A 23620-nucleotide genomic window follows, 5' to 3' on the forward strand; every position below is an offset into this window, starting at 1 on the left:
TGAAACGATAATACTATAATTATACAGTTAAATATAGTCCATAGTTTATATTCAGTTTCATTAGTTATTTTGTTCTGTGATATTTAAATAATGTGTTATAATAACCTAAAATTTCCCCTTTTTATCACATCCAAATATATAATTCAGTGGTGTTAATTATATTCACACAAAACATTGTGCTGTCATCACCCCCTTTATTACCAAAATGTCTCCATCAAAACAGAAACTCTGCACCAATTAAACATTAACTTCCCATTCTGTACCCCCCCATCCCCAGTGATTTCTATTCTAGTCTGTGACTCTGAAAGTGTTTATTCTAATTATTTCATAGCAGTAAGATCATATAATATTTGTCCTGTTATATATGGCTTATTTCACTAAATATGATGTCTTCAGGGTTCATCTGTATTGTAGCAGGTATTAGAACTTCATTCCTTTTTATGGCTGAATAATAGTCCATTTAATGTATATACCACATTTATTGATCCATTTGATTATTGATATAACTTGGGTTGCTTCTACCTTTTGGCATTTGTGAATAATGCTGCTGTGAATATTAGTGTGCAAATATATGTTCAAGTCTCTGCTTTGAATTCTTTTGGGTATATACCAAGAAAAGGGATTGTTGGGTCATCTCCATATGGTAGTTCATTACTTAACTTTCTGAGGAACTACCAAAATGTTTTCCACAGCAGTTGTATAATAATTTTATATTCCCATGAACAGTGAACATGAATTCCTATTTCTCCACAACTTCTCCAACACTTATTTTCTGCTTTTTTTTTATATTAGCCATTCTAGTGGGCATGAAATGGTATCTTATTGTGATTTTGATTTGCATTTCCCTAATGACCAATTGTATTGAGCTTCTTTCTATGTGCTTTCTGGCCACTTATATGTCTTCTTTGGGGAGATGTCTGTGCAAGTCTCTTTTTCCATTTTTAAATTGGGTTGTTTGTCTTTTTGTTGTTAAGTTGAAGGATTTCTTTTTATATTCTGGATATTAAACCTTTATTGGATATGTGATTTTCAGATATTTTCTCCCATTCTGTAGATTATCTTTTTATTTTTTTGATGAAGTCTTTTCATGATGAAATCCTATGAAACATAAAAGTTTTTAATTTTAATGGAGTCTCATTTTTCTATTTTTTTTCTTTGTTGTTCATGCTTTTAATGTAAAGTCAAAGGTACCACTGCCTAAGATAAGGTCGTGTAGATGTGTCCTAACATTTTCCTCCTGGAGTATTATGGTTCTGGTTCTTATATTTAGGCCTTTCATCCATTTTGAGTTAATTTTTGCGTATGGTGTGTGATAGGGGTCTACCTTCATTCTTTTGCATATGGCCATCTAATTTTCCCAGCACCATTAGTTAACAATTAAATGCAGTTGACTAGATTTGATACCCTTGTGATCAATAAATTGGCCATAGATGTGAAGGCTTAGTTCTGAACCAGCCAATGGAATTGAATTGCACTATTTTCAAAATTATAGGACAGTTACAAAAAAAATACAAAACCCATACAGAGAACTCCAGCATTCCCCTACCCAGATACCCAGATCTATCAATTAAAAAATTTGCCACATGTTCTGTATCATTCTATCCATCCACACTATGCCAGGGAGTGGTAGAAGGGCCAGCAAGGGCACCATGAGCTTCTCTTACCATTTTGACTTGCCACTCTCTGTTACTGCAGCTCTTTCACTTTTCTTTTTTACGGATGTTCAATATATTCTTTTTTTTTTTAAATCATTATTTAGTTTTTGGGTGCATGGTCTGGGAATTGAACCTGGGTTTCCTGCATGGAAGGCAGGCATTCTAATCTCTGAACTACCCATACACCCTTCAATATGTTCCTTTTTCTTTATTAGAGAAATTGTGGGTTTCCCCTTTAACTTTTTCCACGAGTTTCATGGAATGTGGCTTTTCCAGTTTTCGTGAATTGTTTGAAGATTATGTGTGTGTGTGCATGTGGGGAGGGATAACACCCTGGAAGCATCTTATTCTACCATCTTGGTCGACCAGAAACCCTCTTGAGCCTAAGTGCATTTGACAATAGTGCATAGCAATAAACATGTCTGTCTTCAAGGGTATTGGGGATTTCCATGTAGGCAAAGGATTAGATAAATTTTTATGGGTTCAGAGGGCAGGATTGGTAGTAACTGATTTGTCACAGTGGGACTTTTGACTCAGTATTTTCAGACACTTCTTTTTCTTTTTTTAACTTTTTAAAAAAATTGTGTAATATAACATATATACAAAGCAAAGAAAGAAAAAACAGTAGTTTTCAAAGCCCTCTTCAACAAGTAGTTATAGAACAGATCCCAGAGTTTGTCATGGGATAACCATACCATGTGTTATAGTTTGCTAGCTGCTGGAATGGAATATATCAGAAACAGAATGGCTTTTAATGGGGGAAATTTAATAAGTTGCTAGTTTACAGTTCTGTGGTCATGAAAATATCCCGATTAAAGCAAGTCTATGAAAATGTCCAAATTAAGGCACCAAGAAGAGGTTACCTTCACTCAAGAAAGACTGATGAAGCTCAGAGTTTCTCTCTTAACTGGAAAGGCATGAGGTGAACACAGTGTCTGCTGGCTTTCTCTCCAGGCTTTGTGTTTCATGAAGCTCCCCCGGGGATGTATTCCTTCTTTATCTCCAGAGTTCTCTGGTGGTATGAGCTCTGGCTCTTGTCATTTTTGTGGTTCTAAAAAGGGACTCTCTCTAAAATGTTTCCTCTGTTGAAGGATTTCAGTAAGTTAATCAAGCCCCATGTGGAATGGGCGGAGTCATGTCTCCATCTAATCAAGTTTAATACCCACCAGTGGGTAAGTCACATCTCTGGAGATAACCTAATCAGATTTCCAACTGAATGGGGATTAAAAGAAAAGCTGCCTTTACAAAATGGATCAGGATTAAAACATGGCATTTCTAGGATGTATCATCCTTTCAAACCAGTACACCGTCTTCTCATATTTTTCCTTCTAACTGCTCCAGAATATAGGAGGCTAGAAGGAATAAATTTATATTTTTTAATCATCATAATCGACTTCTTTATGTGTGTGTAAAAAATAACATATATTCACAAAAAAGTAGTGGATTTCAAAGCACAGCACTTCAGTTAGTTGTAGAACAGAGTTTGGTATCGGTTACAATTCCACAATTTTCAGTTTTTACTTCTAGCTGCTCTAAGATACTAGAGACTAAAAGAAATATCATTATAATGATTCAGCAATCATATTCATTTGTTAAACCCTACCTTCTCTGTACAACTCCACCATCACCATTTTTTTTTCTGTTCCACTCTTTAGGGGTATTTGGGCTATGGCCATTCTAACTTTTTCATGTTGGAAGGGGCTTCTATAAATGAAGAGTGTTCCTATACCAGAATGGGCTGACAAATGTAATGATTTCATAGGAGTGAAAGTTTTAGAGGAGAAAGTGAATAAATGTGACAGCAACTAAAGCAAACAGTACTTTTGGATTTGGAAGTGAACAATGTCCTCATACCCTTATAATGTACGACTGTTATTATCCCAGGGTATTTTGAGGAAAAAAAGAGGTAAAATAATTTGTTCATGGAAACACTAGAGCTAGTAATTGGTGATTGGCAATTTGAACCTAGGCAATTTGACTCCACAGTCTGCCCTCTTTATAACTATAATCTCTCAGAGAGTGTCACTGATCAGTGAAGTGTTGTAAAGGATTTTATAAATCCAGGAGAGAGTGGGGACTCAGTCCTCAGTCATCTAAATCTGTAGGATACTTTCTGTATGTGATAAATATTGAACACGGGAAGGAATTCTATGTTGTGTTTCTACTGCCTAGAAACCACATGATGGTAGAACGTATTCACCACAGAATTGTAAATTGACATTCTTGAGCAATGCAGAATTTATATTTACATGTTCTGATATAACTAAGTGAATTGTTTAGTGTTCAGTAAACCATTTAAAATGTTATAAAAGGCTAGTATTTTTACATGATAATATTGGGTTGTTATTTGAGCTAGAGCTTTCTATCAGACATCTTCCAAAAGCATCGGTTTCTTCCGTTAGGTGGCCTACATGTCAGTAGTCTATGGCATACCAAAAATTGTATAGACTTTTATTGTGCTGTGTTAGAAAAGCCTGTAATTTACATGTATTTTTGACTAGGATATTGTCTAGTTAGTGTTTTAGACTTGTAAGTAATAAAGCAAAGATGTTGATCCACGTTTTAGCCTTCTAATATAGTTTAGAATTTTATTTTAATGCCTGTACTATGAGATAAGTATCTGAATTATTTTGTCTTACTACCTGTTTTGGTTTGCTAAAGCTGAGGAAATTCAATATACCAGAAATGGGTTGGCTTTTACAATGGGAATTTAATAACTTAATTTGCAGTTCTTAGGCTGTGAAAATTGTCCAGCTCAAGGGATCAACAGGATGATACTTGAACTCTAAAGACAGGCTGCCAACATCTGGGACTCCTGTCACATGGCGGGGCACATGGTGATGTCTACTGGTCCTTCTCTCCTGGGTTTTGTAGCTGCAGATTCTGGCTTCTCTATCTCGTCTGTGGCTTTTTCTCTGTGAGCTTCTCTTAATCTCTTAGCTCCTATATGTATTTTAACCTCTTATAAAGGACTCCATTAAGGGGAGTCACATCGGTTGAGTGACATCCCAACCGAAATAACCTGATCAAAAGCTCTCATTAACAAATGATCTGCACCCACCGAAATGGACTAAAAGAACATGATCCTTTCTAGTTCACATAACAGCTATCAAACCACCACTCCACCATTTCATAATATTCAAAGGAAGGAATGTAATTGCCCACCTCTTTACAAAATTTGATTCTGGAATTCTTCTTTCTTGATAAATTCTTTTATTCTGCTTGAGAAAGGATAACACTTTGCCTTTACTTATTAAATGGTTTCTAGTCAATTTTGAATTTACCCTGTTGTCTGAAGAAAATGTTGTCAACCTATCAGCGACCTTTCATGTTGAAACATTTCCTTCGATTTCCCTCCAGGGTTTTTTTTTTTACTATGCCATATAATATTTCTCATTTTTGTTTGCTGGATTTTCCTAATGATATTTTTTTTTCGAAAGAGAAAAGAGTTTATTACTAGGAGCATAGTAGAAGAGCAGATGGCCTCGCTGCTCAAAATCTGTCTCCCCAAGTTTAGGGATTTCAAGGTTTTTAAGGATTTTAGCAAGGGAGATGAAGTCATTTTGAATAGCAAGTTCAAAGCAGAAAAGGATACAGTGTTATTATCATTTCAATAGGAGAACATAAGCTGAAAGGAGGGGAGACAGAGCTATCACCTCAGTACTAAAGGTGTAAGCCAAAAGGAAGGCAGACAAGTTATCTTTCAACAGCAGAGTCTAGCTGATTTGATTTTCCCATGATTTTGAGCAGGAAACATTAGTATGTCCCAAGGTGCATCTTTTCTTCTTTGTCTCCGTTTCTCCCTAGTAGATGTTGTCAAGCCTTCATAACTTTATACAACTTCTATAGACTGATGACTTCCGTATTTACCTTCTGGGCCCTGAAGTTGTTCCTGAAGTCCAGGCTTGTGTATGTAACCACTTGTTCAAGATCTCCAATTGTAGGAGAAATAGGCAGATCCAACCTCTTATGTTTAAAACTAAACGTTTAATGTCCTCCCTTTTTCACATACCAGCTTATTTATTTCCCCTCCCACCTCCACAATGTTTCTCATCTGTATTAGGGTTCTTCAGAGAAAGAGAACCGACAGGAGGTTTAATATATATGTATAACAGCTAAATCCACAAATATATATATCTACATATATATATGTATATATGTAGATATATATATGTATATATTAAGAATTGGCTCCTGGGGATTGGCAAGTCTGAATTCTTTAGGGCAGGCTACAAGTTGGAAACTCAATGATGGTGATACTGAATCCTATAAGAGAAACCACAGGCTGGGAACACTGATGATGATGATGATGATGATGATGATGACGATGACGATGTTGAACTCCCCAGGAGAAGCTGGCCCTTTGGAATAGAGAGAGAAATTCTCCTTTCTGACGGCTGAAATCATCAGTTCTCCCCTGGGGCCTTCAACTGACTAGATGAGATGTCTCTCCTTGCTGAAGCAGTCTTCTTTGTTGCTTGCAGATATATTCAGCCATAGCTGCAATCATCGGACTAATGATTTAATACTATGAAAGACCCTCATCGTAACCATCAGACCAGTGCTTGCTTGACCAAACAGCTATATGCCACAACCTAGCCAAGCTGACAAATAAAATGAACCATCACACCATCCTACTAAATAGTATCATGTGCACCCAGTTGCTTAGGCCCCAACTTTGTAGTTATTCTTAACTTTGGTTCCTTTTGTTTTTCTCACACCCTTCATGCAGTCTGTAAAGAAATCCAGTGGACTATATCTTCAAATATGCCCATAATCTGACCACTTCTTTTCACAGTCACCATCACCTCTTTCATATGCTTTGGAAAATAGACTAGATTCCATGCTTTAAAAACAACAGCAGACTGTACAAGTATATAGAAGTAAAACAGCACACTCTTAAACAATCAATGGTTAAAGAATAAGTCACAAGGGAAATGAGGAAATATCTTGAGAACAATGAAAATGAAAACACAAAATATCAAAACTTATGGGATGCAGTGAAGGCAGTGCTGAGAAAGAAATTTCTAGCCCTAGGTGTTTACATTAAAAAAGGACAAACTGACTTCTGGGAACATGGCTGACTAGAGTGGCTCGAGATTAGTCCTGCTTCACAGAAAGGTTGTACAGGGGACTGGAGGGTGACTGAGGTGGCGATTCGGGAGCACAGCTCCCCTGGGAGAGACTTCAGCACCACATGTGACAGCCCTGGTTGTGGAGACCGAGGAACTGAGAGGCAGAAAGCTGGAGCCTGGCACGTAGGTGTGGAGGCGTGGAGCCGCAGAGCCTGTAGGAGTGCACGGACTGGAGTGCAGAATGCAGGATTAAGCCAGGCTGCATTCCTTGGGCTCGCCACCCTTACCAGTGCAGCCCCGTGACTGGCGACTCACCCCATACCCCACACACCTGAACCCCATCACCTTCTCCCATTCCCTGCGCTCCAGGCACCCCCACCCCACCAGCCCCCAGTGCAGGTACCTGCCCCCCACCCCAAGTGCAGCCCAACCCACCCCTCCCGAGCACTACCTCCCCTTCTCTGTTCCCTGTAGGCTATTGCTAGCACATAAATGTTAGGGGCACTAACCTCCATACCTAGGCTACCCCCGCCCGTAGTGTCACAAAGCTGCATTCTACCCTCCCTGAGCTCAGTGCATCCCTTTATGGCACTCCTAGGCCCCCAATCATGTCATTCAGCTCTGGGAATTGCACTTTACAGCAGTCCTAGAACCATGCATGCACACGGCCCTCAGCCTCACTTCCCAGCTCTGAGAAAGTGCCGACCTGTACAGCTGGGTCACATTTGTCCCCAGTTAATGAAGGCATAATGCCATCCTGCTACCACAGCTCTGCTTATGTGCACAAAGGGCCCCATGCCCTAGACCAGCACACACCAGGGTTATGCCCCACCCCAGACCAGTGCACCTGCACAGCGACATCCTTCCTGGCTGCTGGGTACCCATGTTCACAGACGTCAGTGTAACATCCCTAACCTGTGCCCATACCTGCCCTGAAACAAATCAATGTATTGAGTGTTCCACTCTGTGCCCTATTCCCAGACTACTGAAAGAAATCAAGTTCCAAAGTAAACTGATCAAGATATTTACATGCCATAAAGACAGCAAAAGATCATTAAGCATATCACAATGCAGTCAGATATAGCCCTGCCTAAAGACCAAATTAAAACACAGAGGGGAGACACACTGGAACAACTGGTCAAAAATGTTCATACAACTCTGCTTAATAAAATAAGTAGAATAGCAAATGACATAAAGAAGACCAAGAAGACAGTAGAAGAGTACAAAGAGGAATTTGAAAAAATAAATAGAAAAATAGTGGAAATCATGGAGATTAAAGACTCTGTTGACCAAAAAAAAAAAAAAAAAGAGAAACAAAACAAAACATATTAGAGGCATACAATACCAGATTTGAAGAGACAGAAGAAAGAATAAGTGATTGTGGTAGTTAGAGTCAGTTGTCAACTTGGCCAGGTGAAGGCACCTAGTTCTGTTGCTGTGGACGTGAGCCAATGGTACCTGAACCTCATCTGTTGCTGATTATATCTGCAGTCAGCTAGGAGGTGTGCCTGCTGCAGTGAATGATGTTTGACTTAATTGGCTGGTGCTTAAATCAGAGAGCGCAACGTAGCACAGCCCAAGCAGCTTGGCATACCTCATCACAGCACTTGCAGCTCAGCCCAGGCCTTTGGAGATGCAGAAAGGACTCACCCCGGGGAAGTTGTTGGAACCCAGAGGCCTGAGAGAAGGCCAGCAGAGATTACCCTGAGCCTTCCCACATAAGAAAGAACCTCAGATGAAAGTTAGCTGCCTTTCCTCTGAAGAACTAACAAAATAAATTCCCTTTTATTAAAAGCCAATCCATCTCTGGCGTGTTGCATTCTGGCAGCTAGCAAGCTAGAACAGTGATATAGAGGACAGGATAATTGACTTCAAAGACAATACAGCAGATGCCAGAAAAGATGGAAAAAATTGAATGAAACTGAGGGAAATGATAGACAAAGTGTGGAAATATAAGAATCATTCATGTCCCAGAAGGAGAAGAGGGGAGTAACGGGCTAGGAAGAGTAGTCGAGGATATAATGGGAGAAAACTTCTGAACCCTCATAACGAACATAAATAAATAAGTCAAAGAAGCCCAAAGAACTCCAAACAGAATAAATCCAAATAGGCCTTCCCCAAGGCACATACTAATCAGTTGCCAGATGTTGAAGAGAAGCTGAAAATCCTGAAAGTAGCAGGAGAAAAACAATCTACTACATACAAGGGAAATCAAATAAGACTAAGTTCAGACTACTCAACTAGCACTCTGGAGGCTAGAAGGCAGTGGTATGATATATTCAAGATCCTGAAAGGGAAAGACTTCCCACCATGAATTCTGTACCCAGCTAAATTGTCCCTCAAAATTGAGGGAGAGATTAAAATTTTCACCAAGAAGTCCTGAAAGAATTTTTCAACAAGAGACTGGCCCTACAAAAATACTAAAAGGAGTTCTGCCAGCTGAAAAAAACAGGAGAGGGAGGTCTGGAGGAGGACACAGAATTGAAGAGTAAGGGGTGCATTACCATAGACCCTGAAGAAATAAATCATAAAAGGATACTATGAACAACTATATGCCAACAAATTAGACAACTTGGATAAAATGGACAAATTCCTGGAGACACGCAAACAAGCTACACTGACTCAGGAAGAAATAGAAGAACTCAACAAACCAGTCACCCATAAAGAGATTCAATCAGTCATCAGAAATCTTCTACAAAGAAAAGCCCAGGGCCAGATGGCTTCATCGGGGATTTTATCAAACATTCCAGAAAGAACTAACACCAAACCTGCTCAAACTTCAGAAATTTGAGGAAAAAGGAACTGTACCTAATTATTTTATGAAGCTAATATCATTTAAATACCAAAACTGAGTAAAGATTTTATAGGAAAGGAAAACTACAGGCCAATCTCCCTAGTGAAATTCTCAATAAAATATCAGCATCAAATCTAGCAGCACTTTAAAAGAATTATACACCATGACCAAGTGAGGTTTATACCAGGAATGCAAGGATGGTTCAACGCAAGAAAATCAGTTACTGTAATACAGCACATTAACAAATCAAAAGGAAAAAAAATCACATGATCATCTTGATTAATGCTGAAAAAGCATTCAACAAAATTCAGCATCCTTTTCTGATAAAAACACTCCAAAAGATAGGAATCAAAGGTAACTACCTCAATATGGTAAAGGGAATATATGAAAAACCGATAGCCAGCATTGTACTCAATGGAGAGAGACCGAAAGCCTTCCCCCTAAGATCAGGTACAAGACAATGATACCCACTGTCACCACTATTATTCAACATAGTTCTAGAAGTTCTGGTTAGAACAATCATGCAGGACAGAAATAAAAGGCATCCAGATTGGAAAGGAAGAAGTAAAACTCTCATTATGTGCAGATAATGTGATACTCTACTTGGAAGATCCTGAGAAATCTACAGCCAAGTTACTTGAACTAATAAACAAAATCAGCAAGGTGGCAGGATATAAAATTAATGTGCAAAAATCAGTAACATTTCTACCCAAACAATGAGCTAGCTGAGGAGTCAGTTAAGGAAAAAATTCCAATCAAATAGCAGCTAAAAGAATCAAATACTTAGGAATGAACTTAACTAGAGACATAAAGGACTTGTACACAGAAAACTACATAACATTGCTAAAAGAAATCAAAGGAGATCTAAATAGGTGAAATACATTCCCTATTCATGGATAGGAAGGCTAAATCTAGTTAAGATGTCAATTCTCCCCAAGTTAAATCTATAGATTCTACGCAGTACCAATCAAAATTCCAACACTGTACTTTGAAAACTTGGAAAAGCTCACTACCAAATTCATCTGGAAGGAAAAGAGACCACTATTAGCTAAAAACATCCTAAAAAAGAAGAAGGAAGTGGAAGGATTAACACTCCCTGACTCTAAACCTATTATAAAGCCACAGTGGTCAAAACCAGCATGGTACTCGCACAAAGACAGAAGCATTGACCAATGGAATTCAATCAAGAGTGCAGAAATAGACTGCCAAATCTATGGTCAACTGATTTTTTACAAGGCCCCCAAATCCTGTGAACTGGGACAAAATAATCTTTTCAATAATTGAGCATGGAAGAACTGGATATCAATAGCCAAGAGAATGAAAGAGGACCCCTATCTGAAACACCCTATACAAAAATTAACTCAAAATGAATCAAAAATCTAATTATAAGAACTAGCACCATAAAACTTCTAGAAGAAAATGTAGGGAAACATCTTCAAGACTTAGTAATAGGAGATTAAACCTCTTAAAGCTAACACCCAAAGCACAAGCAATAAAAGAAAAAATAGATAAATGGGAGCTCCTCAAAATCAAATGCTTCTGCACCTCAAAAGGCTTTGTCAAAAAATGTGAAGAGGCAGACAACTCAATGGGAGAAAATATTTAGAAATCACATATCAGACAAAGGTTTGATTTCCCATATATATAAAGAAATCATACAACTCAACAACAAAAGGACAAATAGTCCAGTTATAAACTGAGTTAAATATATGAATAGGCATTTTTCTGAAGAGCAAATAAAGATGGCTCAAAAGCACATGAAGAGATGCTCATTTTCATTGGCAATATGGGAAATGCAGATCAAGACTACAATGAGATACCACCTCACACCTATAAGAATGGCTGCTATTAAACAAACAGGAAACTAAATGTTGGAGAGGATGTGGAAAAACGGGACACTTATGCATTGCTGGTGGGAATATATAATGGTGCAGCCGCTATGGAAGACTGTTTGGCGGTTCCTTAGGAAACTAAATATCGAGTTGCCTTATGACCTGGCAATAGCATTACTTGGTATATACCCAGAAGAGCTGAAAGCAATGACACAAACAGACATTTGCACACCAGTGTTCATAGCAGCATTATTCACTATCGCCACAAAATGGAAACAAACCAAATGCCCATTAACAGACGTGTGGATCAACAAAATGTGGTATATATGTACGATGGAATATTATGCAGCAGTAAGACAAAGTGATGTCCTGAAGCACATGACAAGATGGATGAACCATGAGGACATAATGCTGAATGAAGTTAGCCAGACACAAAAGGAAAGGTACTGTATGATTCCACTTTTATGACCAGCATAAAGGTATAATCAGAGACTTATAATACAGAAGATAGGGGACTTAGAGATACATAGAAGCTAGAGATGGGTGAACTGTTAGCTAAAGAGGTTGAACTCCAGTGTAAGGGAATAGATAGGAGCGAAGATGATTCTCTAGTCGGTCTAGATATAATATTACCATATTGGAGATGAACAAGATTGAAAGGGGTTTTATAGACCTATGTGTCCCACTCACTCACACTAGAAATATGAATGAGTTCTCATAAGGATTACTTAAAAAGATTCTTGTATAAAGAGGCGTTTAAGTCCAGGGTACAGGGGTAAAACTGCTGTTGTTTGCTATGAGCTATGTTCAAAAGGAAACCATCAGCACTACCACAGCAACCGCAGAGGTAAATAATGGGGTGAGGGACAAGAGTTAAGAGGAGGTTTAGATTTCCTATTTGGTGAGGGTGTGTTTATTGATTTTCTGTCTCTTGGAAACAATGAAATTATTTAAAATTGAGAATGCTGATGGACTGTGAACTTTGGGCCCTCTACATGATGCCCAATGAATGCAGGTGGCTGAAGGATGTACTGACGGAGAAGTAGATTGGCAAATGATGTTGTATACTTATGAGTGAAGGTTGTGCTGCTACAAAAAGGAACAATGTTGTGAGGCATGCAACTATGTGAATTAACATGTGGGACACTGGTGAGACAAAATAAGCCAGAAACAAAAAAAACAACAGTGGTATGGTCACCTTTAGAAAATGTTTATAAGAAAACAGGGGCCTAGATTATAAGCTTTTAGAGCAGACATATTAAGTCTGGAGTGGTGATTATTATTTCTGGATTTTGAGAGGCTGTTTTATATATATATAACCAGATATTTAGAGATGAGAAGAAAGCCAAACAGGTTGGGGTTAAAGTAATTCAGAACATAGGGGTAAGAAAGACAGTGTCTATATTTTAGAACCGCACATACTCTTTGAGATCAATGGAAGAAAGTTTTATTTGATGTGGAATTGAAATTTTCTGTAGTGCATAATCTAATTCAACCTATCTGTATAGCTCATTTGAATGAACAATTGAAGCACAGGAAGCACAGAATAAGGAAGAGATCCTTTAATCCTGTATAGATTATTGTAATGCCTGGATACACCCTAAAGTATATTAAGTAGGTAATCAAAAATATTGGCAAAGCCCCTGGAGGAGTAGGAGAAAAAATATGGAACTATTAAAACTTACCATCAGGGATTCCCCTGATACTGTGTCAAACTTTAGGGACACCCAAATCAATAGGCCGTGCCCTTGATCATGAGGCTTACTCTTGTGAAGTTTATGTAGGTAGCGGAGAAGCTTAGACTACCTATAGTCATGCCTAAGAGTTACTTCTGGAGAACCTCTTTTGTTGCTCAGATGTGGCCTCATTCTCTCTAAGCCCAACTCTGCAAGTGAAATCATTGCCCTCTTCCCTACGTGGGACCTTATGTCCAGGGGTGAATGTCTCCCTGGTGATGTGGTAGAGGACTCCCAGGGATGAATTCAGACCTGGTACTGTGGGATCAACAATTACATCCTGATCAAAAGGGGGATAAGAAGTGTAATTAATAAAGTACCAGTGGCAGAGAGTATTCACATAGAATCGAGAGGCTACTCTGGAGGTTTCTCTTAGGCAAGCTTCAGTTAGACATTGCTACCTATCATAACCTGCCATCCCCCAACCAGGACCATTCCAGCCAAAACTGAAGTAGTAAGTGATAAAAGGCATTATTCTACAACTTATTCTCAATTGGTACTTAAAAATTAATAGGCATATAAAAATACATATTTTAAAGCAAATGGGACAAAATAAAAATAGTCACTGAATCTGGGTAAAGGATATATGTAAATACCTTCTACTTCTTTCAAGTTTTCTCTAAGTTTGAAATTAAATAAAAATATAAAATAACCAGATTCATCTTTAAAAATGTAAGTCAGAGTTTATACATCAAATCTGCCCTCTCCTCCCCCTTCAAGATTATGTTTAGAATAAAATCTGAATTTTTCAACCATGGTCACAGGGCCCTATGATTTATTTCCTGTTTACTTCTCTTATCTCTGCTCCCACTCTGTATCTTGCTTTCCTTGCTCCAGTTATACTGGCCTTCGGCTGTTCCTTAAATGTGAGGTTTTCATTTTAAAGCCTTTATGTTGCTGTTCCTTCAGAATGAAATATACTTTTCCCTTATTTATTTAGGTCTCAGCTTAAATGATACCTCCTCATGCCCTGCTCCCCCAGATAAAGTAGCCTCCCTTGTCACTCCATTTTCTTATGTATCATAGTACTTACCACCTGCCTTTGGTATATATTTTTTGACTGTTACTCCCAGAAAAATGTAAGTGTGTTAATTGCAAGGACTTATTTTGTTTTCAAGCTTTGGAGTAGTGCCAGATATTTAGGAGGCAGTCAAATACTTGTTGGTTAAATAAATGAATGAGAGAACAAATGTCTTCTAATTCTTTATTCTTGAAGTTGTGATGAAAATATATTAACCCCTGGTTTGACTGACTTTCAGGCTGTGTGCTTCCTTCAGCACAAGTTGGTTTTTTTTTTTTTTTTTTGATTGTGCGGTTTGGGAATCAAGCCCAGGTCTCCTGCATGGAAGGCAAGCATTCTACCACTGAACTGCCTGTGCACCCTACAAGTTGGTTTTATTCTCATTATTTCCTACCTGCCCTACCAGCTCTAGTTTGAGCAGGTTCAAAGTATGTTTTTAAAGAAGTAAGTTTAAACCACAAGAGATTTACTTTATTCAACCAATTATAAAATGTCTAAAGGAAAGTGTGTATTTATCTTATATGTATTGTAAGATAAACTTCCAAGAAAATTTGAAAATAAGTCCTCTTAGCTTAATAACCTGCTCTTGGGACAATATATCATCATGAAACTTTGGGGTTTATTTATGAAAGAGATCCCACGGCTTATTGATTACTGTCTCCAAGTTCGAATGAAGTCTGTACTGAGGTAGTAACTGGAGACGGAGAAGCAGATAATTGCTTTACCTTGTTTAGAAATAAAAGAAAACAATTAAGAATTTGAGGAGAGGAATGTCTCTCTCTTGCCTCAATTCAAACAACAGAGGCCTACCTACCTACTGAAGAGTGGGGGCTTTCAAAGGAGGCATTGTTTACAATTGAGGGGAAAAAAGGGAAGGTGAAAATCCTTACCCTTTGATACAACTGACTTTCTCAACTTTATTACTGTATTTTTCTCATATCTGTCATATGAAATAGGGAGTATTGTTCTTTTTATAATATTAATCTTTGTTTTTTGCAATTGAGAAAAGACAGAAGTTAAGTTTCTTTCCCAACATTACAGAGCTTGTACTGCTATTACCAGTGTTTGAACTTAGATTTGTCTCACGGAAAAACTCAGGCTTTCAACCACTGCAGGCTTCTTCCTCCATTTTTTATATCACTCCTTTTTTTATAGTCCTACCTGCTGCTTTGGCACTTGCGTGCCCTTTTGTGCTATTGGCTGTTCCATGTTTGTCTCTGCCTCTTGTTTATTTATTTATTTATTTTTAGTTTCGCAATTGGACCTAAGTTTAAAAAAAAAACATAGAGAAGTGCTTATACTACATATAAAATATGGTATAAATTCACACTAAAGTGTACAGATACTATTAAATAACTTTTTTATATTGGTATGTGATGGACTTAGAGACAGGGTGTGCATGATAAAGAAGGGAATGGTGAGGGTGCTTATTATCACAGTTCTTTCTAGGACTTGTCCTTGACAGGTTAGAGACTGTCAAAGTATAATAGGAGTAAGTATGAACATTTCAGACAGCAGTTTGTGAAAAGTTCAAGAATGGGAGAAACATTTGGGAGTTACCAGGGATGGTCCATTTTGGGCTGGTTCAGAAAGTTGATGGGTTGAAAGTAATAAGGAGGGCAGTTGGGTTGGGTAGGGGTGGTGCTAGTCTGATCAAGAGAGTCCATGGCTTTGTCCTGTTTTAATACATTGAAGCTAGTAGTCACTAGTGTGGGAGGTAATGAGTTGGAGGGAGTGAGACTTGAGACCAAACTATAGATAAAGAATTTGAAATATTTTTATGCAATATCAGGTGATTTGGAACCTATGGGTCAGTGGAATGGAAAGACCCTATCACACTGAAGATCAAGGACCGAGCCTTGGGAAATGTCTTCTGTTAAGAGGACAGGAAGAGAAAGAGGAGTTGTTAGGCAAAATGGTAGATCTAAAACCAGGAATGTGTTAAGAATCCTAAGGAAAACTTTGGTTCATGAAAGATAAGTAGAGAGAATGAGGATCATCAACAGGACTTCAGAAAGTGATCAGGGAAAAGAAAATGGGAAAAAAGTCCATGGAATCTGGCTGGAGAGTATTCTCTCACCTGTTGAAATGACAACTTTGGCATTTGATGTGGGAGCCAATCCAAGCTCAGAAAACCCTCGTGAAAAGCCTTAGTATAGGGGCAGGTGTGTCATGGGAGAAGAAGAGTTGTCTGAAGAATTCCTCTTAGATAGGCCGTTTATTTGTTTTAACATAACCAACTCTTGCCCCCCAGTCTACATTATTAGATATATTAGAGGTACAAACCATTAATTTTAATTTTTTTATTGTTAAATATATATACAAAAAAGTGATAAATTTCAAAGTACATTTTAACAAGTAATTACAGAACACATTTTAAAGTATGGTATGGGTTACAGTTCCACAATTTCAGGTATCTCCTTCTAGCTCTCTAAGACACTGGAGACTAAAAAGAAATATCAATATATAATGATTCAGTAGTCACACTTATTTTAGTTTGTAAAGCTGCTAGAATGTAATATACTAGTATTGGAACAGATTTTAAAAAGAGAATTTATTAGGTTGCAAGTTTACAGTTCTAAGGCCATGAAAATGTCCAAATTAAAGCACCAACAAGTGGTTACCTTCACTCAAGAAAGGCTGATGCTGTTGGGAGTAGCTGTCATCTGGAAAGTCACATGGCTGACATCTGCTGGTGTCTTTGGGTTCTAGATACCTCTCTCAGCTGGGTATGCACACAGTGAGTCTGCTAGTTTTCTCTCCTCATTTCATTAGTCTTCCCTGGGGTTCTCTCCTACATTTCCAAAGGTCTCTCTGACTGTGTGGGCTCTGTTGGCTCTAAAGCTTTTTCCAAAATGGTTCCCTCTTAAATGGCTCTGGTAAGCAACCCCACCTTAAATGGGTAGACATAAATCTCCATAGAAACCATCTAATCAAAAGTTACCATCCACAATTGGGTGGGTCACATCTCCATGGAAACAATAAAAAAGATCCCACCCGGCAATATTGAATGAGGATTAAAGACCTTCGTTTTCCCGGTGTACACAACAGAGTCAAACCTGCACTTACTCATTTGTTAAATCCTATCTCCTCTGTTACAACTCCTACTCCTTTGATCCTTCTCCCACTCCTTAGGGATATTTGGACAATGACCATTCTGACTTCTTCATGTTGAAAAGGGGTGTGGATATTATGGGGTAAGGGAATGCATTTGGTTAATGCCTTTGGAGAGACTGGTAATTTTGGCCAAACGCTTAAATTAAAAAAAAACAAACAAACAACTTTTTATTGTTATATATGCAACTCAACATTTCCCATTTTAACCGCTTTCTAATGTACAATTCAGTGGTATTAATTGCATTCACAATATTTTATCACTATTACCACCATCCATTGTCAAAATTTTGTCATCAGCTGAAGGAAGTTTAGGTTTTATCTTTAGGATAGGGAGGAATCCTTAGAACTTTAAAGGAGTCAAATGATTCTGCATGTCTGGAGGCAGAAGGACCAATTAAAACCTGTTGGAACAGTCTGAACAAAAGATGATGATGGCCTGCACTAGGGCAATGAGACAAAGTTTAGGAAAGGTGAGATTTCAGGTGGGCCTAATTCAATTTAGACAAGGGAAACTCAATTGAAGTCAAGACCTTAGCTAGGTTAAAACAGTGGTTCTCAACTTGGCTATTCATTGGACCACCTCATTGGCTTAAAAATTACCAAAGTCTGCAAAATTTGATGTAAGCGTACTTTAGGACAACAGGTTTGAATGATTCATTGTTGTCTGCTATGTAAAGTACTGAATTTAAGCACACTCCTCTATTTTAAAAATCTGTAACTTTGATCTGTAACTAAAGATCATCTGAAAGTCACTTTAATCTTCTGATCTTATTTCTGCTCTCCCGAACACATGAAATAATTCTGTCCCCAAGGATTTTAGCTCACAGTTACTTAGTGGTGATATTTTGTTTGTAATATTCAAAACTATTATATCTGAATAAGCTTCCTAGAGTCATCTAAATCTGAAAATAGATTGTAAGAAGACAGGAAATAGAACTTTTCTAACTTTAAAAATATAGATCCAGGTAACCCGGGCGCCCCGGATGGGGAAGGAGGCAGGTGGCTGCCTTCCCCAGGCCACGCACCCCTAAGAACTCGTGGGCATGAACTTGGTTGTATTGTCCTGCCTCAGAGAACAAACTCATCTATTGCAGGCCTAGCCTGGGTTGCTGCCTTTGAAAGCAAGGGAAGGTTGGTAGAATATCAGCCGTAGCACAGCATGGAATTTCCAGAGAGGTCTTATTTCAAAACTTCATAAAGAAACGAACCACATGGACTTCTCCGAGGGAGATTGAACTGGCCTAAGTTTGAGGAGAAGGATAATGTGTGACCAACCAGTAACTAACACCAAGGAGGCCAGGTGACAGAAGGTCTTGTGTGAGCAACAACCCTTCCCTGATAACTGCGTGAATCGGCGGTTTCTGGAAGAGCTGCGGAAAAACATCTATGCTCGGAAATACCAATATCGGGCTATGGTGTTTGAGTCCAGTGTGGTGATACAGCAGCTGTGCAGTGTCTGTGTTTTTGTAGTTATCTGGTGGTATATAGACGAGGGTCTTCTAGCCCCCCACTGGCTTTTTGGGACTGGCCTGGCTTCTTCACTGATTGGCTATGTTTTGTTTGATCTCATTGATGGAGGTGAAGGGCGGAAGAAGAGTGGGCGGACCCGGTGGGCTGACCTGAAGAGTGCTCTAGTCTTCATTACTTTTACTTATGGTTTTTCACCAGTGCTAGAGACCCTGACAGAATCTGTCAGCACTGACACTATCTGTGCCATGTCAGTCTTCATGCTGTTAGGCCACCTCATCTTCTTTGACTATGGTGCCAGTGCTGCCATTGTATCTAGCACATTGTCCTTGAACATGGCTATCTTTGCCTCTGTCTGCCTGGCCTCACGCCTGCCCCCGTCTTTGCATTACCTTCATCATGGTGACGTTTGCCATCCAGATTTTTGCCCTGTGGCCCATGTTGCAGAAGAAACTGAAGGCACATACTCCCCGCAGTTATGTGGGGGTCATGCTTCTTTTTGCATTTTCAGCCTTGGGAGGCCTATTGTCTGTTAGTGGTGTGGGAGCCAAACTCTTTGCCCTTCTGCTAGTTTCCATCTCATGTCTCTGCCCTTTCTACCTCATTCGCCTGCAGCTTTTTAAAGAAAACATTCATGGACCTTGGGATGAGTCTGAAATCAAGGAAGGCTTGTCCAGGTTCCTCAGCTAAGGAACTTCCAGACTCCGTAATTAAGGCAAGCTGATAGATTAGCCTCCCAACTAGAATGAGAGCTGAAGGCAAAGTTCTATTCTGGAAGTAGCATGCTGATGCGGGTGGGAGAACAGAGATCAAAAGACAAAGTTAACCAAAGTCTTGAGTGGTGAAGGTGCTTATCCTTGTTAATGACAGAGCTTTGTGGGGCCCTCTTGAATTATTCGCTGTAACAAATGAAGTGATGTGGGTTCTATTTATTAAAAAAAAAAAAATCAAAAAAAAAAAAAAGAAAGCTATAGATCCACATGGTCAGCATGCAGTTTAAAGTGTATGCCTTTGTCACATTGTGTCCTCGTTTCTTTTTCTGTGTTCTGGCATAGTGTACTGGAAAGAGTGTACTATTTGGGACAGTACCACATATGTATAACTCATACATGCCAGATCCTAGAGTAAATTTTGTGATCATGGGCAAGACGCAATAGTGTACCTAAGTCTAAATCCCCAAAACTATAACATGAGGATTCCAGGGCAGTGATAGATATTAGGAAAAACTGAATGTTAAGTGTATCTAGGTACTCAACAAATGGTAAATGCCATTTATTCTATTTGAATGTGTATGCAATTGGGAAACAGATTATAAGTGATAACTTTCTTGTCTTTTCTAGAATGGCTAATTTTCCTTGTTTTGTGTATGTATGTCCTACACTGCATTTAGATAACTATCTTGACCTTTGCTTTGTGAATGTTTTTTTTTTATAACGTCTCTTCTATATTCTCAAATTGTGTATGAGAATTTGAGGTTGGAATGAACTAACGCCTTAACGGTTAATAGATTCTGTTTCTTGATGGTCCTTGTGTCATCTTTATTTGCCAAGGGAGCCTTGTATGCATTTTAATATCTTTTAAGTTGAAGGAATAGAATTCTGTAGATATTACACTGTTGGAAACACTGCCATATGTTCTTGTACTTACTACTCCCTTTCTTTTATGTACTAGGTATTGTGAAGTTTCCGATTATTAGTGAGTAGGGTTTATAGATTCCATATATTAAGTTTCTTCTTCTTTTCATATAAATGGTTTTCTCAAGTGTTTATAATTATGGTTATCTCTGTTATTCTTTGATCTTTGTGTCTGTTTTTCATGTTTTCTGTGTGTGTGTGTTTGAGTCATTTTATTAATTTAGCTCTTCTGCTGTATTCAGTTTACAAGAGGAAAATGTAAGATATTTCCAAGAAGGATATTTATAATGTCTTACTAAAAAATGAGCCTAATAAGGTATTTTAGAAAAATGAAACTTTTAGTTTCCATGAAGAAAGCAAAGGCATTTTTAGGCATTCTATTCACAGAATTAAGTTAATACAACTGCTTGTTTTTAAGCCAATTTGCAAACATTTTTAGACTTGGAAAGTACTTGTAAGCCCTGAAAGGTGTAACTTGCCAAATAGCTGATACTTTTGAAATTTGGCCTGGGTTCTGGTAAAAAAAAATGTGGTTGACAGCCACACTGCAATTTACAGTAATCCTTTTGGTGTAAGGAAATGAATATGCTTGGGTTAATAAATGCCAGATGAGTTTCTGGTTCTTTGATTATTACCAAGTCTATTAAAATTCAAGTTTCATTATTTAACTTAGTTAGGGCAATCTCTCTGTGCTAGTGGTGGCCAATGTGATGCTAAAATACTTTGTAATACTGAAACAAACTTTGGGGAAGATTGCATTTTGGTTGGATTATTTTGGTGCACAAATTTGTGATGTGGCTAGTGCCTCAGAATTTGGCATGATACGGCTCAGACTAAAGAATGTCAAGCACAGTCTGCAGTTGCTAGTCCAGGCTTTGGTAGATAAAGTTGAAGACACATAAGAAAGTCCTGCTAGTGCAATAAAGGAGAACTTTCTTGGAAGCTCATTCAAATATTTCTTCTTTTTGTTGGTCATCCTTATCCGCAGGGGGTTTTGGAAACTATTTTTAGTTGGGTACAGTATTGCTTCCATTAATATGGGAGTTCTGTTACTAATGAAAAAGAGGTTGACAATCTTGGATTGACCGTTAAAACTCTGACACAGTTATTTTCTCATGGTTCCTTTTTAATAGCATTTTACTTTGCTAAGACTGTATTCTAATGTTGTCTAAGCTCACTGAAGATATTGTAGTTGTTTCTTTTTTCTTTCAGCGACCTTATAGTTTGTTTCTTCCATTTTTTTTTTCCTATTGGTTTTGGTCTCTTGTAAATTGGAAGTATCTCTTAGCTTTGGGCAATCCTCTTCCAGTTGCTCTCTATATTCTCTGCCGATCTTCTTGCATGTTGCTTTGTTCATCACTACTCCTTCCCTGCCTTACAGACTAGTTGCCTCTTTTCTCTGGGCATTGCATGCTTCTGCAGTATCCCTTTGCGCATCCTGAGGCTGAGACATCCTCCATTCTGTCTGTTTCTTACTAGTCCTTCACTTGTTTCCATTTTTAAAATGGAAAAGTTTTTCTATAGTTGTCTTTTTTCTGATTCTCCTTATCTTTATGGATTAATGCCTATAATTCTTATGCTTTCATTTTAGTAGGATTTTGGAGGCAATGGATACCAACGTGTGGCTGATTCATTGTGCTTAGTCCAGAATCTTAGAGAATAAGAGTCTAAAAACAAGGATTAAATGAAGCTTACAATTATTGCTGAGGCATAATCTCACTCAAATAAAATATATGCTGCCTTATTTAAAATTAATGGAAAATCCTATCTTATTTATTATAAAAATGATTTGAAATGGTGTGTATAAATCCAAAATTCACCCAGTATAATGAGAAAAAATTTAAATTGAGAATAAAGGAATAAATAAACTTAAAAAAGAAATAAAAGAAACCAAAAAAAATAAAAAAATAAACCCAACCAAAAAAAGAAGAAAGGAATAGTGAATGTAGGACAAGCAGAAAGTGAGCATAAGAAAGAGAAACTTAAGCTGTAGATGAGGTAAAAACTCCTGCCATTTGCGCTAGTAGGGATCATAATCTTTCTAGCAGTTAATTCAGAGATAGACTCATGGCCCCATCCTTACCTTTTACAGTCCAGCTTGTACCCATGCTTCTTCATTTACTGGAAGGAAGATTAGAGGAGGAGGAAATGGGCAATGCCTACCATGTAATATATGTTCAATAAATGAGAGTTCCTTTCCACCTCTGAAAAAAAAATGCCTCTTCAAGTTAGCATATATGAAATGCCTAAGTTCCTGTCACTTCACAAAATTGCATTCTACAGAAAATATGTATCCAACTCTTTTGCCTGTTTTAATAAGTAAGTTATTTGCCTTGTTGTTGGAATTCTGTATATAAAACCTTTATCAGATATATGGTATCCAAATATTTTCTCCCATTTTCTTGTTGTCTTTCACTTTCTTGATAATGTTCTTTGCTGTACTAAAGTATTTAATTTTGACCAAGTCCAATTTATCTATTTTTTCTTTTGTTATTTGTGTTTTTGTTGCAGTGTCTAAGAATGCATTGCCTAGTACAAAGACCTGAAGATATTTCCCTTTGCTTTCTTCTAAGAGTGTTACAGTTTCAGCTCTTATATTTAGGCTGTTAATCCATCTTGAATTAATTTTTGTGTAAGTGTGAAATAGGGGTCCATTTTCATTCGGATATTCGGTTTTTCTAGCACCATTTGTTAATGAGACTGTTATTTCCCTGTTGAGTGGACATGCACCCTTGTCAAAAATCGGTTGGCTATAGGTTCGAGGGTTTATTTCTGAACTTTTAATTCTATTCCAGTACCATATGTTTGATTACTGTAGATTTGTAGTAAGTTTTGAAACCAGGAAACTTTGGCTCCTCCAACTTCATTGTTGTTTTTCAAGATGAGTTTTGCTATCCAGGGTCCCCTTGCCCTTTTAGATGAATTTGAGGATTGTTTTTACAAAGAAGGTTTTTGTGATTTTGGTTGAGTTTGCATTGAATCTGTACATTGCTTTGGGTAGTATTGACATCTTAATGATATTAAATCTTCCGAACCATGGAATATCTTTCCTCCTTTTTTTTTTTTTTTTTTCAGGTCTTCTTTAATTTCTTTCAGTAATGATCTGTAAGTCCTTTATATCCTTGGTTAAATTTATTCCTAGATGTTTTATTCTTTTAATTGCAGTTGTAAACAGAATTGCTTTCTTGATTTCCCTTTTAGATTTTACATTGTTGGTGTATAAAAACACCACTGATTTTCTATGTTGATCTTCTACCCCATACTGCGTCCTTTTTGAGTGGAAGTACTA

The 23620-nt window shown here is 37.8% G+C and overlaps 1 protein-coding gene and 1 pseudogene across 15 annotated transcripts in view; both read left to right on the forward strand.

Annotated features, from left to right (window-relative positions):
- Positions 1-23620, forward strand: part of LMO7 (LIM domain 7) — a 220866-nt gene that overhangs the window by 9033 nt on the left and 188213 nt on the right. The gene's annotated exons all lie outside the window — the stretch shown is intronic.
- LOC143679401 (phosphatidylinositol N-acetylglucosaminyltransferase subunit C-like) lies at positions 16518-19588 on the forward strand (annotated as a pseudogene).

The sequence above is a fragment of the Tamandua tetradactyla genome, chromosome 4 (assembly GCF_023851605.1).
Source record: "Tamandua tetradactyla isolate mTamTet1 chromosome 4, mTamTet1.pri, whole genome shotgun sequence".
NCBI classification, from domain to species: Eukaryota; Metazoa; Chordata; class Mammalia; order Pilosa; family Myrmecophagidae; genus Tamandua; species Tamandua tetradactyla.